Source organism: Castor canadensis, chromosome 15, assembly GCF_047511655.1.
Source record: "Castor canadensis chromosome 15, mCasCan1.hap1v2, whole genome shotgun sequence".
Lineage (NCBI taxonomy): Eukaryota > Metazoa > Chordata > Mammalia > Rodentia > Castoridae > Castor > Castor canadensis.
Window position 1 is genome coordinate 88,862,669 of NC_133400.1, and position 14,873 is coordinate 88,877,541.

The 14,873-nt window shown below is 46.2% G+C and overlaps 1 protein-coding gene across 4 annotated transcripts in view; it reads right to left on the minus strand.

Moving 5' to 3' along the window:
• Positions 1–14,873, minus strand: part of Pfkfb3 (6-phosphofructo-2-kinase/fructose-2,6-biphosphatase 3) — a 99,873-nt gene that overhangs the window by 58,636 nt on the left and 26,364 nt on the right. The window lies entirely within an intron of this gene.

Here is a 14,873-nt window from a genome sequence, read left to right on the forward strand (position 1 = left end):
ACATCCATTGCCTGTGCCTCGCGCGTCCCGCCGGGCTTCTCCCTGACCTCAGTTGGGGCGCCCCGCCCCCTCTCCCTATCCGGGCTTCTTAGTTATCTACTTCTTCATCTTCCTCCAAAACGCCCTACTCCTATAGGTAAGCCTTAAGTGGTGACGTTGAATTTACACAGTTTTTGTTTGGTTTTTTTTTTTTTTGCATTAAAAACTCCTTTTTGTGGGCCAGGCAAAGTGGCTCAAGCTTGTAATCCTAGCTACTCAGGAGGCATAGATCCCGAGGACCATAGTTCCTGGCTAGGGAGGTTGTTTGAGAGACCCACAACTCAACCAATGGCTGAGTGCAGGGGTCCCAGCTACACGGGGATCCTGGCCCCAGACATACGATGAGACCTTATCTCAAAAATAAACAATACAAAAAGTGCCAACAGAGTGGTAGGGTGCTTGCCTAGTAAGTCGAGTCTCTGAATACCCTGCCCCCCCCAAAAAATCCTTTTTGTTAAGGTAGCATACGCTCATTATGCAGTGACTAAAAGAACATAAAATATTCCTGGTGTTATGTTTTCCAGACTCTTGTCCAGATTTATGTGTGGGTGTGTGTGAGAGTTGTACTGGAGATTAAACTCTGGGCTTCATGCATGCTAGACATGCATGCTTTATCACTGAACCACACCTCCAGCCCCTCTACAAATACTTTGTAAAGTCCTCGGAGACCTGGTGTTCATCTTCACCTCTTCACTGAATGTGTGATCTCCCTTTACACAGTGCCATCGATCGTGAGGGGATGTCAGATATCTTGTAGGATTTTAGTTTTCCTCATTAAAATAGCCAGGAGCAAAGGAGATCCAAGATGAAGACAACATTCCTGGCAAAAACAAAAAGCAAGTGGAATATACAAATGTGGAATAGGGGAAGGAGAGACCCTTGCTGTTGCATTAGAATAAGAGATCAGTATGAATTTATGATTTTTAAGACATGCCCGCCCATTGGCCACATCCCACCTGTGTCCATTGGACAGACTCTAGAAATAAGATAACCCAGTAAGAAGAAAGCCCAAATGATGGCTCCTAACTACCACTAAAAGTAAACAAATTTCTTGGAGGAGTGGCTGGTCCCAAGGCTGAGACTGGAAAGTACAGGACAAGCCCAGAACATCTGGTTGTGCCAGGAAAAAAGGAAGAGCTCAAAACTTGACCCGGAAGTGCCAAAAGGATACAATAGCCAGTGTGAAAGGGCTCTCAGCCAAATTTGCAACAATTTGAACATAAAGAGGAATAATGTCAGGAATGGGTTAAAACACATGGAATAATAACTTTTAAAATCCATGAGTCCATACTGTTAGTATAACTACTGTTGTTAATAATAAAATTAAAACAATATTAAAGGGTTGACAGGCAGGAAAGCTCTTCTTTACAAAAGACTGCCAATTAATGGCTTTAGAGTATTTCTTTTCTGCTTTAGAGTATTTTGCTTAAGGCATATCTCCTGGATTGAGTGGCTTTTCCTTCTTTAAAAGGCATGTGGGGTGCCTGTGGCTCATGCCTGCAAACCTGCCTACTTTGGGAGTCTGAGATCAAGAGGATCGCAGTTCCAGGCCAGCCCAGCAAATGGTTTTTGAGACCCCCATCCCCAAAAAATAACCAGTGAAAAACAGACTGAAGGTGTGGTACAGCACCTGCTTTGGAAGCATGAAGCCCTGCCTGAGTTTAAAACCTAGTGCCAACAACAACAACAAAAAAAACCAGTGTACAACACAAGTGCTTGGGAAAATCAAGTGACTCAGGAGGGGACATTTTATTTTGTTTTATTTTTAATTTTTTATTCATTTATTCACATGTGCATACATTGTTTGGGCCATTTCTCCCCCCTGCCTCCCACCCCCTCCACGCCCCCCTCGCTTACAGGCAGAACCTGTTCTGCCCTTATCTCTAATTTTGTTGAAGAGAAGACATAAGCAATAATAACAAAGACAAAGTTTTTGCTAGTTGAGATAAGGGGGCATCATTTTAGTAGCTGACTTTGAGAAGAACAATGTAGATATTATTAGGGGGCAATGGACCAGGAAGATAGTCTCTTAAAATCTAGGCTTCTCTTTGAACTGACTTGCTGGCACAAGTTTCTGCTTTGCTTTAGAGACATTTAGTATCTCTTTTGTTACTTGAGGTCAGCAAGGTTTGTCACATACATTCATTGAACGAGGACCTGCAACGGTTCTCAAGCCTTCCAAAGAAAGACCTATTACCACTAAACTTCATTAACAGACTCCAGGACCAACCTCTAGTGAGCTCAGTTGATTCAGTTCTAATGTCCACCTACCCTGGGTGACTGTGATGGAGGGAGCCCAGAAACTCCAGTCTCCTGGGCACAAGAAGAGTTGAGGAATAATTGAGGACCCTCCGCAATTTGGAAAAGCATGTAATCAAAACTAACCTCCCTCTGGAAAATGAGTTTTGGACTTGTTAGAAGTGGGAAGGAATGAAGGAACGGTGCAATGGAGAATAACAGGAACTCCCCCTCCCCCCAAAAGAAGTCATTACAGCTACTCTATAGGCTCAAACTTAGAGGCTGAGAGTTCTAGGAGCCAGAGGGCTGTAGGGTCCAACAATTTTTAGAAAAGTTACAAGCTTCCCATCTTCCTATAAATTCCTGCATAGATCGTAGATCGTTAGGCCCCCAGCCAACCCTTATATACGGTCTTTGTCAGGAATTACTATAACATTCTAATGCACTTGAGCCACGTCCCCTTTTGCCCAGGTCAACCTCAGACTACCTCTTCCTGAGTAACTGACATTACAGGCTGGTGCACTCAGGCCTGGCTTGTTTTTTGAGACAGGGTCTTTCTAACTTTTTGGCCAGGTTGATCTTGAACCTTGATCTTCCTATCTCCATCTCTCAAGTAGCTGGGATTACAGGTGTGTACCACCATGCCCAACCCTGGGCAGGCCTTTAAGGAGATATTAATTTAAAGGCTTTGTCTGGCTTTTTAGAAAATAGGCTCTTCTAATAATTTCATTTCTCTATTAAAACTTAAACGTAACAGGCAATAGGTATAAGAATTTAAATTTTTTTAATGATTTAATTTTTTTTGATGAAAGGTGGTATTCAGTCTTAGACTTCCTATGTGCTTCTCCTTAGATAACAATCACTACTGCAGTGTTCATGTAGGCACAAATGGAAATCTGATTTCATTTTTTTTTTTTTTTTGTGGAACTAGGGTTTGAAGTCAAGGCCTATACCTTGAGCTACTCCACTACCCCCTGCCTTTTTTGTGATGGTTTTTTTTTTTTGAGATAGGGTCTCAGGAACTATTTTCCCTGGTGTGCTTCAAACCACAATCCTCCTGATCTCTGACTTGAGTAGCTAGGATTATAGGTGTGAGCCACCAGTGCCCAGCTTAGGACTTTTTAAATAGTCCTCAACAATACAGAGGATATCTGTCTATTTGAGTGGGGCCTGATTATACTGCTCTATAGTATTTCCTTGTGTGAATATACTAAGAATTATTTACTTCCTGTCAAAGTGCACTCTCAGCGACACACCTGCACATGGTATTACTGGGTTTAGGGCATGTGAATTTCAACTTTACAAGATAATGCCATATTATCTCCAAGGCACTTGTATCCATTTACACCCATACCCCAGCAATTTACAAGGGAATTTTATGATCCACATTCTCCCCAACCGTTAAAACTGTCAGTCAGATGCCATGCATGGTGATATACACCTGTAATCCCAGCACTTGGGAGGCTGGGGCAGGAGCATCAAGAGTTTGTGGCCAGTCTAAGATATGTAGGGAGATCCTGTCTCAAAAAAGCAACACAAAACAAAACTATCAGACTTTTTTTCATTTCTGCCAGCCAAATAGAGGTAAAATATGTCATCGTGACCTCAATCTGCATTTTCGTCGTCACTAAAGAGGTTCAGTTTCATTATTTCTTTATGTAACACATGCCCTGATTTCATAAGATCTTACCAGCCTTTTAGTCAGTTCTCATAGAAATCAGAGAAATGTGCACAGCCACAGGGGCAAAAAGGACTTTCCCCTTGCTCAGTAAAGTTGATTTCTTTGTAAAGTGGACTAAGATACACTGTTATGCTACTGGTATTCATTCCAAAATGGATTTTTTTAAGTTTTGTAAGGTTAGGAAATAAATCAGTTTCCTGTAAAGCAGTAGTGGCAACATGACTTTTGCTTCAAATGACTTTCAATGGAAAAGTTTTTATAGAATCCAGAATTTGTCTAGACAAAACACGATTTCAGCTTGAAGTGGATTCTCTTTGTCATTCTCCATTTATATCTAGGCCACAGGAAATGAGGTGACAACAGCAAACATGACCCTTGGTAGAGTGCATGAGAACTGACTGGTCTTTACTATAAAGGGCAGACATTCAACTTTTAAATTTTTCACAAAGAAACTAGGAAATTTCCAGATTGACATTCTTTCTGCTGTTATTGTAAGGCAACAAGTTGAGGATAAAATTCTTGTTTTGACTTTCTAATAAGTCTGTCTGGCAAAATTGCTTTGAAAAATATTTTCTGTTAGTTTCAAGTCGATAACCTAGGTCCATAAAATTAATTTGGGTTCTTCTTTTTGTTGTTCAAACATGAATAAGGTTTTTAAACTTACTTTTCTAAAATGAGTCCATCTAGCTGTAACATCAGGCCTATGGATGGAGGTCAGAGTGACTAGCTGCCCTCACTGCCTGAGAATGAGGGGGGAGTGTCACTGGAACTTGTCATTTTTGATGCTAAAACCAGGGAAATTCCAGGCAAAGTAGAAAGAGCTGGTCACCCAATTTAGTGGCTAACTTGGTCAGCTGAAAGCTGGGTTGGGCTGATTCAGGAAGGCTTCCTGGTGTGGGTTTCACCTTTCCACTCACAATGGAGCCCTTCACAGTTTATGAAAATGGAATGACAGAAATTTAATTGGCAGTTGGGTATTACATACACAGAAACACTAGGAACATGGGAAACCTGTCATGCTCAGTGCCTAGGAGTAAAACACACAGAAACTTTCCTAGAAATTCTTCATGTGTAACTGATCATCAGTCCTGATTTTAAAACCAGTTTCTTCTTTTTCTCCTTTTTTTTTTGAACACCTGATGGCACCAGTGCACAGCACCAGCCTGGGGGCCAGTTTCTTTCTTTTCTTTTTTGTTTTTTGTATTTTGTTTCTGACACAATCTGTGTTCCCCAGGATGCATGGAACTTGTGAACCTTCTGCCTTAGTCTTCTGAGTACTGCATACTGGAATCACAGGGCATGGCCACTAGGCCCCACAGTTTCTTCTTAAAAGAAGTCTATATGGTGACTGGCATGATGGATCTTTCTGCAAGGCTGCTCACTGAATCCCAATCCTTTTGAACTATGAACTGAAGCTGAACCCATTGCTCAGGCAGTTGTAGTGCCTTCATATGAACATACCCCCAAAATGGGGCCTCTAAGGAACTGCTGCTTAGGGAGGTCACTATGACCTTATACAAACCACTCAAGGCATCAGACAGGGCCTAGAGGAAGTGGCTGCTTACAAGGGGTTGCAAGGGCTCCACTCACCTTTCTGCAGCCCACCACCTTTGTGCAGCTGTTTAAAAAAACTCAGTGTCCTCCGCATCTCTAAAGCTCAGGTAGAAAGCACTTGCATCATGATGACTGCACGATTCACCCTTTCCCACCCCATCTCCAGTCCATCCACAGATCCTGCCATCTCTAATCAAAGCCACTATCTGCTTAGGTGCATAGTGCCCAGAGGCGCCTACCTGATTATCCTGCCTTACCCCTGTTCCCACTATAATCACTTCTTAGAAGAACAGTCACAGACTGAATATACATTTTATAACATCAAGTTAATTCATGCCACGCCTCCACTAAAACCTTCCAGGGGCCTCAAATTCACTCTGAGCAAAAGGCAAAGGCCTGAATGTGGCAATGGAGACCTACATAACCTGCCCCTCCTCCCAGCTCCCACACCCACTCAGTGGCAGGAGAAGCCACAACAGTTCCTCCAGTGCTCAGCCGGCCCACTCCAGCACCCTTGCTTCACGCTTCCCTGCCTGGAATGTTCCCCTGATCTATGGGCATGGTCCACTCCTTCCATTCCCTTTGGTCTCTGCCCACATGTCACCTGGCAGTGAGCATCCTATGTAAAGCAACCCTCCCTCTCTATACTCCCTCTCCTTCATCTTTCCTGCTCTCTTATTCCCCAGCGCTTACACAACTGGTACATTCAGTGTTGGCTTGCTTATCTACTTATTGCCATTCTTCCCCCATCAGAAGGTAAACTCCACGGGCAGGCTTTCCATCTGCTTTGTTCACTGCTAGATTGTTACCACTTACACCAGACCTGGTTTACTAGTATTCAGTAGGTGTGTTAGTCACCTTTCCTTTACTGTGACAAAATGCCTGAGAAAATCAACTTATAGGCTGATAAAGGGGAGGTTTATTTTGGCTCATGGTTTCAGAGGTTTCCACATATGGTGAGTTGCTTTTGTGGCTTTTGGGTTTTTGGTGGCATAGTTACCACCCCTCATAGCAGCCAGGGAGCAAAAAAAGGAAGAGAAAGAGGCTGGGGTTCCAATATGCCTTTCAAGGGCATGTCTCTAATGACTAACTTCCTACCACTAGGTCTCACATCTTAAACGTTCCAACATTTCAATAGCAGCAAGCCTCAAAAACGTGGGCCTTGCTGGCAGAGTGGCTCAAGAGGTAAGAGCAAGTGTGAGGCCCTGAGTTCATACCCTAGTGCCACCAAAACACGGGCCTTTGGGGGACCCTTATCTTAGACCACTCAGGACTTGCCTCAGGTCTTAAGTCACACCCAGAACCCTAGCTACAGGTGAACCTGGGCTGGGAGGTTACAGCTCTCAGCCTGTGCAGAATGAGCTGCCATGCAGAAGAGTGGCTTCAGAATGGTAGGTCCCAGTAGCCCATTAGTGGCCTTGAAATCTATTTACTGGAGTAAGACCAGACACTTTCTCAATGAAATGAAATGGACTAGAAAATGTCAGAACATACTGTACAGTCTAAGGATAAGTATTGTTTCATGATACTTCTTGTCCAAGAATCAAGCTAAAACTATTCATCAGAATTTCTGGGCATGGACCTTTTCTAAAAACTTCCCAGCTGATTCTAATGTGCAGCCAGAGCAAGAGCCTCCGGGTCCCGTTTTGTCATTCAGATACTGATGCTTCTGCACCTGCTAAGCTAAGTCAGCATCTGGCCACCGGACACTAGTTCCACACCTAGGGCCGACTTTTCCCTAGTGGCTGTCTGCACCAAGCAGATCACGTCCAGGCCAGACCTCTCTTTTCCTCTTCTTGTTTCAAAGTCCACACTTCCTTTGAGTTATTTCCCCAACTTCCTGGTTGCCACCCACTGACAGATGAGATCTTTTTCTACCCTGTAATTGCACAAGCTCCTAGAATGGCTTGAACAGCCTCAGGGAGAGAGCTTCCAGTATCCCATTACCAGGGGTCAGCATCTCTAGCAGACGGTCAGGGCACCAATCCCATTCCACTGTGGGAAAGAGCAGGTAGACCAAAAGCAGCGTCATGGACATCAGGCAACAAGAGCAAAAACAAGGCGCTCAGTGCCTCTGGACAACCCTCTCACTGTTCGTCTGGCTATGGACAGAGGCACCAGGAAGGTCTCCTTGTGACAAGGTGACTGTCACACAGAAGGCTGCAGAAGAGTGTGCTGAACAGTCATAGCAAATGCTTTCCAGAGCAACATCTGGAGAAGCTACTGGGGGCAGGACACATCTGGTGACAGGATAACCACCAGGCCCTTCTACTCTTCAGATGTCCCTTGGCTGCCTCAGCTAGGTCTTGAAACAACCCTGGAGCCAAACCTCCTTGTTCAGAACCTTGGCATAAGACATAGCCCGGTTTAGGGGCAACAGGAATGGGGACAGTGTTCAACAGACTGGGGCTGTTGCTCCTTTATTCCTTCTCACTATTGGCCCCTCTCCTGTCCTAATTCCCCAGCAGGAAATCACGGGGCTATTTCCTTTTCAGGGCAAGAAATGATGAGCAACTTTTGTGTTATCATTTTTTTGCATTTTTCAAGTTGACTACAGTTGAACATATAAAGAAAACACAAGGGTTTCCAACTTTTGAAATAATTAAGTCTCTTCCTCCAACCACCTCTGAAAGTGCAGTCATTCTATCCTGAAGGGTGGCAAGAGGGAGCTGCTAATAGAAGACTTTCCACTGTGGGAAGCCTATCAAAGAGTACTTTGCTTTGAAACCACCAGGAACAGAAGACCTGTACTTAGGACAGCCTGACATGAGAAGCAGAGAGTTGTAGGCAGGATGCAGAGGGAAGAAGGGATAAAATGAACTCACAAAGCTCCAACCCCACACCAATGCCCTCTCCATGTAAATCTCACTCCTCAAGTCAAAGTCAAAGGAACACACAGACCAGGGACCAGGGTCAGGGCCTCTTCCTTTGCCACTTGCTTGAGAACTTAACCTCTCATCTAGAGATGCTGATGGGTAGACTACAACCCATCTTAATTTGGCTCTGCGACTACCTATCCCAGGCCAAGGTGCCCAGAACAAAGTCTCTGGAAGACAAAGATGCAGATGGAATTCCTTTGGCCTCTTACAGGCACTTTAGCTCCAAAGCTGGGGAGGCCAGACACTCAGTGTTCATATCAAACTTCCAAAAACAGCTGGGAAGCATTAATCAAAGTATCAGTGCTGATGGAATATTAGCTCACTCCCTTTGACAGATGGGCAGACTGAAGCTAGTGATCTTAGTGACTTCCTTGAGATCACCCAGCCAGTGCCTGACTCAGGTGGACCTGTCAGAACCTGTTTCCTAGCTCCCAGTCCACTCTACTGTGACTACCTACCTGAGCAAATTCCAGAATTATTCCACAAGAGCAAATGCTTAAAGCATGTTTACAGACTGATATGCAAACATGATCACAGACCTGTGGAATCTGTGAGTGCCCTCCCAGGGGCCCTTATGTTGGAGGGCCGGAGGTGGCAGACATTATAAAAACATTTGAGACTCTTGTATCCCTTCAGGCCACAGCTCCTACAGAACAACAGACAAGAACCTGGGGTCACGGGAGGACAATGTCCCTGCCTGCCTGCTCCTGCCCTTCTCATGCAACTTTTGTGATTTATTTATCCTGTGCTCATTTTATCCAGTTTAGTCTACATACAAATATTGGCAAAGACCAGAGGGCATTGTATGACTTGACTTCCAGTTGCAAGAGGTGTCAGCAGTACATAGTAAGGCAACAGGAAGGATGGCAATGTCTGTGCTGAGTGCTGGGATGGAGAGGAAGTGGCTGGAGAGGAAAAGAGAGCCCTGCCCTGAGAAATTCCCAGCGCCCTGGGAAGTTAAAGGCAGGACCTGCAGTTCCCTGCAGGGAGTATAGGAATTCATGGGAGCTTGGGGATTTCAAAGATTTCAAAGCCCCAAGACTCCCCAGGACTTATGGGCAGTTGATATTTTGGTTCTCTACAAGGAAAAAACCCTATCCGAATGAGTCCCCAGGCCTGAATTAACCAGCTGCAGCACCAAGTGTTGCTGTTGTTGTTTAGAACTTGGTGTTTCCAAAACGGTACCAAGGTGGTGCCCACCAAAACCAGAAATGTCTTCCTCACATTTATGGTTTGGTATTAATTTTACATTAAATTTGGGGAATGACCATCATCTTTCCAGTGTGTAGGTTTCTGCCCAACTTAATTTGGCTGCAGCTACCAATCCCAAAAGAAAATAGAGTTTTGGACAGATTAACCAAATACAAGGATTATGAAGCACTTGCTACCATGAAGCCCAATGTAAGTAAGAGGTACAGACCCCAACTTAAATAGCTCACAAACTAACATGCAAGAAGCATTCTGAGGACAAATGAGTGCTAAACTCTAGTTATGGACAGAATGTACCTGTGCATAGAGTGGGCAGAAAAGGTGTCAGGGAAGACACGGACTTGAGAAGGGTCTTCATGAATGACCTGTACACATGTGTTGTGTGCATGTGTGCACTCAGATATTGCATGAAGCATGGGAGGTACTTGGGAAAGTTGGGGTGGGTCCAAGAAGGAAAGGAAAAGGTGAAATACCATGCACAGTGGAGGTGCTAGGCAGCCACTGTCAAACACTGAGGAGCACACCTGAACACAGCAGTAGACGCACTTTAGGGAATAATGAGAAAATGTTAGAAGGGAAGCTGAAGGATAAAAATCCTGGAAGTCAGTATCAGCAGAGAACTTGAGGGATAAATTGTAGAGGGAAATCTGAGAACAGAAGATCGTGATCTGAACATGGCTGGCTCAATTCAGTTGACAAGTGCTCTCTCAAAGCTTGGTCCCCTGTCCTGGGGGAGCATGTGGAAGTTGGTGACAGAGACAACATCTGAAATGGCCAGGGAATATAGTTTACATCCAGCAGACTCCTAGGTACCAAGGGAGAAGAGAGAGTCCCCAGGACATACCCCACTGAGAGAGACATGAGCAGAGGACAGTGCCTGGCACTGTTGCAAGTGCTGGCCTCTAAAAACTCGAGAAGCACTACCCCCCTCAAAGTGGTGGTTCTTTTCTCCTATTCCTTTGGCATCCACAGAACCTCTATGCCCAGAGGATGACCAAGTAGTGCATTGTGTAGCTGTGACCTTGACATCTGCATGGCTTATTCTCCATAATACCCCAGCCAGCTTTCTGGAATCTGCACCTATGACAGCTGTGCCGTCTGGAAGTGCATCACCTCCCACAGTGGTACAGAATGCGTGGGCTGTTTCTGCCTGCCTCCATCTCTCATAGGTCCAGACCATTCAGCATTGGAAGCTGTTTCTCTCCTTGTCCCTAACATAAAGAACTTGTTGAGTTGGCGGAGTGGCTCAAGTGGTAGAGTGCCTGCCTTGCAAGTTTAGCAATCATAAGGCCAAGTTCAAACCCCAGGACCACAACAACAACAACAAAAAGAATTTGTTATTACAGACTTGTAGCAAAATACACACATATATCATATATCATGTCATATCACAGTTCTGTGGTCCATGTTGGAAAGGCAGAATACAGTAGTGTAAGCCCCAGCTCTGTTTATCACAGGAGTACAGGGAGACCTTGAGCAAGTTATTTAACCTCTCTCAGCCTCACCTATTTTATCTGTCAAATGGAAGTAGAAATGCCAGGTCCTCTGAGGGGTGTGAAGATAGATGGACACACACAAAGCCCTTTGTACAGTTCCCATTCCCTTCACTACCTGATGAAACTTAGTTCCAGTCTGCTTCCTTGCCCACCCCTCCCTGTGTATGTTGGGAATCGAACCTAGGGCCTTATGAATGCTAGGCAAGTTCTCTTACCACTGAGCTACATCCACAGCTCAAGAGACCTAATTCATAATTGGATTCTGTTTTTAGGGGCAAAGTTCTCATAGATGAACCGCCCTGGCCTCCCTATATAGCAACTCCCAGATTTAATCATGACATTGATGACTTCCTCCTCGTGTCTAGCTGACGTGTTTCCTGCCCCTTTCTGTTCTCACAAATCTCTTTCACATTTCATGTCAGGACATTAACTTCTCCTTATTCATACCAACATTACAGACCTACTTTGCCCAAACAGCTCAGCCAAGGGGACAACCCTCCTTCCGCTGCAGTCACAGTCATCCTGGAGACCAGCCAGGTCAGAAGTGAGCACTGAGCACAATGGTGCACCATCCTTTCCCCCAGTGTCAGCTGCTACATGAGCCCTACCCTTAGCATGGGTGACATGGCTCCATTTCAGCCACCACTATGCATTCCTCCCATACTGTAGTGTTTCTGCTTGACCCGTGCTATACCATCATGGTCCATGACTGAAAGGCAGAATATCCAGGGCGAAGTTCCTAGCTTAACTCTATCTGTTATCACACCAACCTGACCACAGCCTGTGTCACAGTGCAGTGACATTGGCTAGGCTACATCCCTCTCAATGCAGGGTCCGGTTTCCTTAGCTAGGGCCTTTTAAACCCAGAACTGCTCTGGGTTCAGAAATCTGGCTCCTCCAGCTCTGGTTAGAGGGCACAGGAGGTGAGCTCCAGGGAGGGGACCCCAGGTGCCTGGCACGAACTGGCTCTCAGCAAGCGCTTGGTTTGGAGAGTGAGTGAATGACTTGGCACACAACTAGTTAACTTTGCCCTAATAAAATTCAGAGATGCCAGGATGAGGACCAGGACCTAAGGTCCTGATTATCTGTTATCTCAGCAGATCCACCCTCCACCAAAATGCAAACCCATGCACCTCTGCAGCCCTCCAGGCCCGCCTGCTCCTAGCCCAGGTGCTAGCCCTGGGGCTGACAATGTTCCTGGGGACAGCATTTGTACCCTGGGGTGGGATACCTAGTGCTGCACTACCCCTGTGGTCTCCCAGACGCCACCAACCCTTTGTAACAGTTACTCAACGCTCTCAACTCACCCACCATTCACCTTTTCCCTCTGGCCCCTCAAAGGTGAAGGCGCTGTTCCCAAGTCTTTTGCTTGTCAAGACACAGAAGCACAGCATGTGACAGGCTTAGCAGCCGTCCCTTCTGGCCTCTGGCCCCCTGAGGAAGCCTTCTTCATCCGGCTTGATTTTGAAAAGAAGGCAGCAGTCTTTCATTTCTTTTTCTCCTTCTTTTCCTCCTCCTCCTCCTCCTCCTTTCTTCCTCCTCCTCCTCCTTCCCCTCCCTCCCCCCTCCCCCTCTTCCCAGATTTTGTCTAAGACAGGGTCTTGCTATATAGCCCAGACTGTTCTCAAACCCTCCTGACTCTGCCTCCCAAGTGCTGGGATTATAGGTATACAGCACCATACCCAGCTCAGCTTGATTTCTTTTTTTTTTTCTCATAGGACTGGGGATTGAACTCAGGGCTTCAAGCTTGCAAAAGTGGGCACTCTACAACTTGAGCCACACCTCCAGGCCATTTTGCTGGTTCTTTTGGAGATGGGGGGGGGGGGTCTCATGAACTATTTGCAACTAGCCTTGAACCTTGATCCTCCTAATCTCAGCCTCCCAAGTAGCTAGGATTACAAGCATAAACCACCAGTGCCCAGCTCATTTGCCATTTTAAAAATTACACTTTGAATAGTTAATACACTCAGGTGGCTCAAAACTCAAAAAGCACAGAAGAATATGAACACAGATCCCTTCCCACCTCTGAGCCATGAAGGATGAGGTGCTGTGCTCCCTCTCACAGTGGACCTTGTCACCTGTAGGCAACTTCAGAGCATAGTTCACTGGGAGCCACACCCAGGCTCCCTGCAATTCACACTTACTGTGCTTACTACTGAGTAAGAGCCCACAACTCAGTAGACAGGGAAGCACTACCGCAGACTCAAAGCCTCCCAGTGCCCTGGCTCACACCAAAGCTTTCAGAAAATTCAGGTATCACTGATTCCAAGCCAGAACTGTATTTCACATGCTGGGACCTTCAGAAAGTAGCATCCACAGAAATTGGAAAGAATACTTTCCTCGTCATGCAGCAATGTCCAGGTTAAAAACCACAACAGGCAAAAGCAAAGGTTATCTTGGTTGGCAGTTTGCAAATGTTTTGGCCTGTATAATTTAATAATGCACGAGAATGTACTGTCATAAAGCAAAATCTTCACAGGCAAAAAAAAATTGAGCAGCCCCTTGCTGCATAAGGTCACCCCATAAGAGCTGTGACAAGTAAACAGATGTCTCCGCTGTGTAGGAGTTTGCCAACCAGAGACCACAAGGACACAAAAGCCAGTGAGAGAAGTGATGAACTCAGGGATAAATGACTTCACGCTGCAGCTAGTGAAACAGAGTGGACTCTGGGAGCCTCCAGACAGCCCAGAGACAAGGTGGCCTCATTATATAGGAGGACAGTGATCATGCATTGAAATTTCTAAACTCCATCACTTGCTGACTGAGGACTGGACAGAACTCATCATCCCTGCCCTTTCCTTCTCCCCATCCTCCCCCATCTCCCTATCTCCAACAGTTGGGGAGTGTCAACCAGCCCTCCTCACATTGAGGAACTCACCATGCCATACCTTAGCACTCTCTGCTTAAGGGACAAAGGCCAACTCAGCCTCCCAGCAACACAGTGTTAACCCCATAGTTCACCTGAACTATGAGAGAAGGGAGGCAAGAAAGGTGGGTGAGGGGCCCAGAATCACCCAGCATAGGACCTGGGGAAACCGGGTTTCCTCTCAGTCTGCATCAGCAACTACCTAGGCAGCGCTGGGGAGTCTTGAGTGACAATGGTCACCTGAACCCAAATCCCTCCCAACACAAATAGAAAGTGCTAGAGTCAGTCCTAGTTTGAAAGTAAAATAAGTCTCTGTCTCGCACAAGTCTGCGGCTCCCCCTTCCATCCTTTCATTCAAGGGCTCTGATCTGAGGGTTGCCCAGTGTTCAGCAGAGCCCTAAGAGGTGACTGGGGGACTCGCTGGGCCTCCACTGCCCTGCCTGTAAAATGGGACCAGGAGTCTTGGTTTCTCTGGACTTTTCTGGTAGTCCTTTAGCCAAGTACAGAGGAAGCCATACGGTAAGTAGCCCAGCTTGGGGAGCCAGGGCAGAGGGCAGTGCCTGTGGACATGGAGCCAGACAGACGCCCACCAGGCCAACCTCACTGGGGCCTTGGCTTGCTTCTTTCTGCCCATCTCCCAGTCTTCACGGAGTCACCCCTCTTCCTGTGCCCATCTTGCTGAGGAAGAAACTGAAACTGGGTGGTGAAATGACTTCCTCCGGATCAGGAGAGAAGGGGCAGAGGCAAGACTGGCATCCTAGCTGCCTTCCATCCCACGCGGCTTCTTCCCATCCGCAGCCCCCTCCAAGCCACCAGAATCGTCAGATGCACAGCGACAGCCCTAAAGTGCCCGGCCCAATTCCACCAGAATCCCGGCGCTCGCACGCCGCGGCATCCCAGGAACTGCTGAA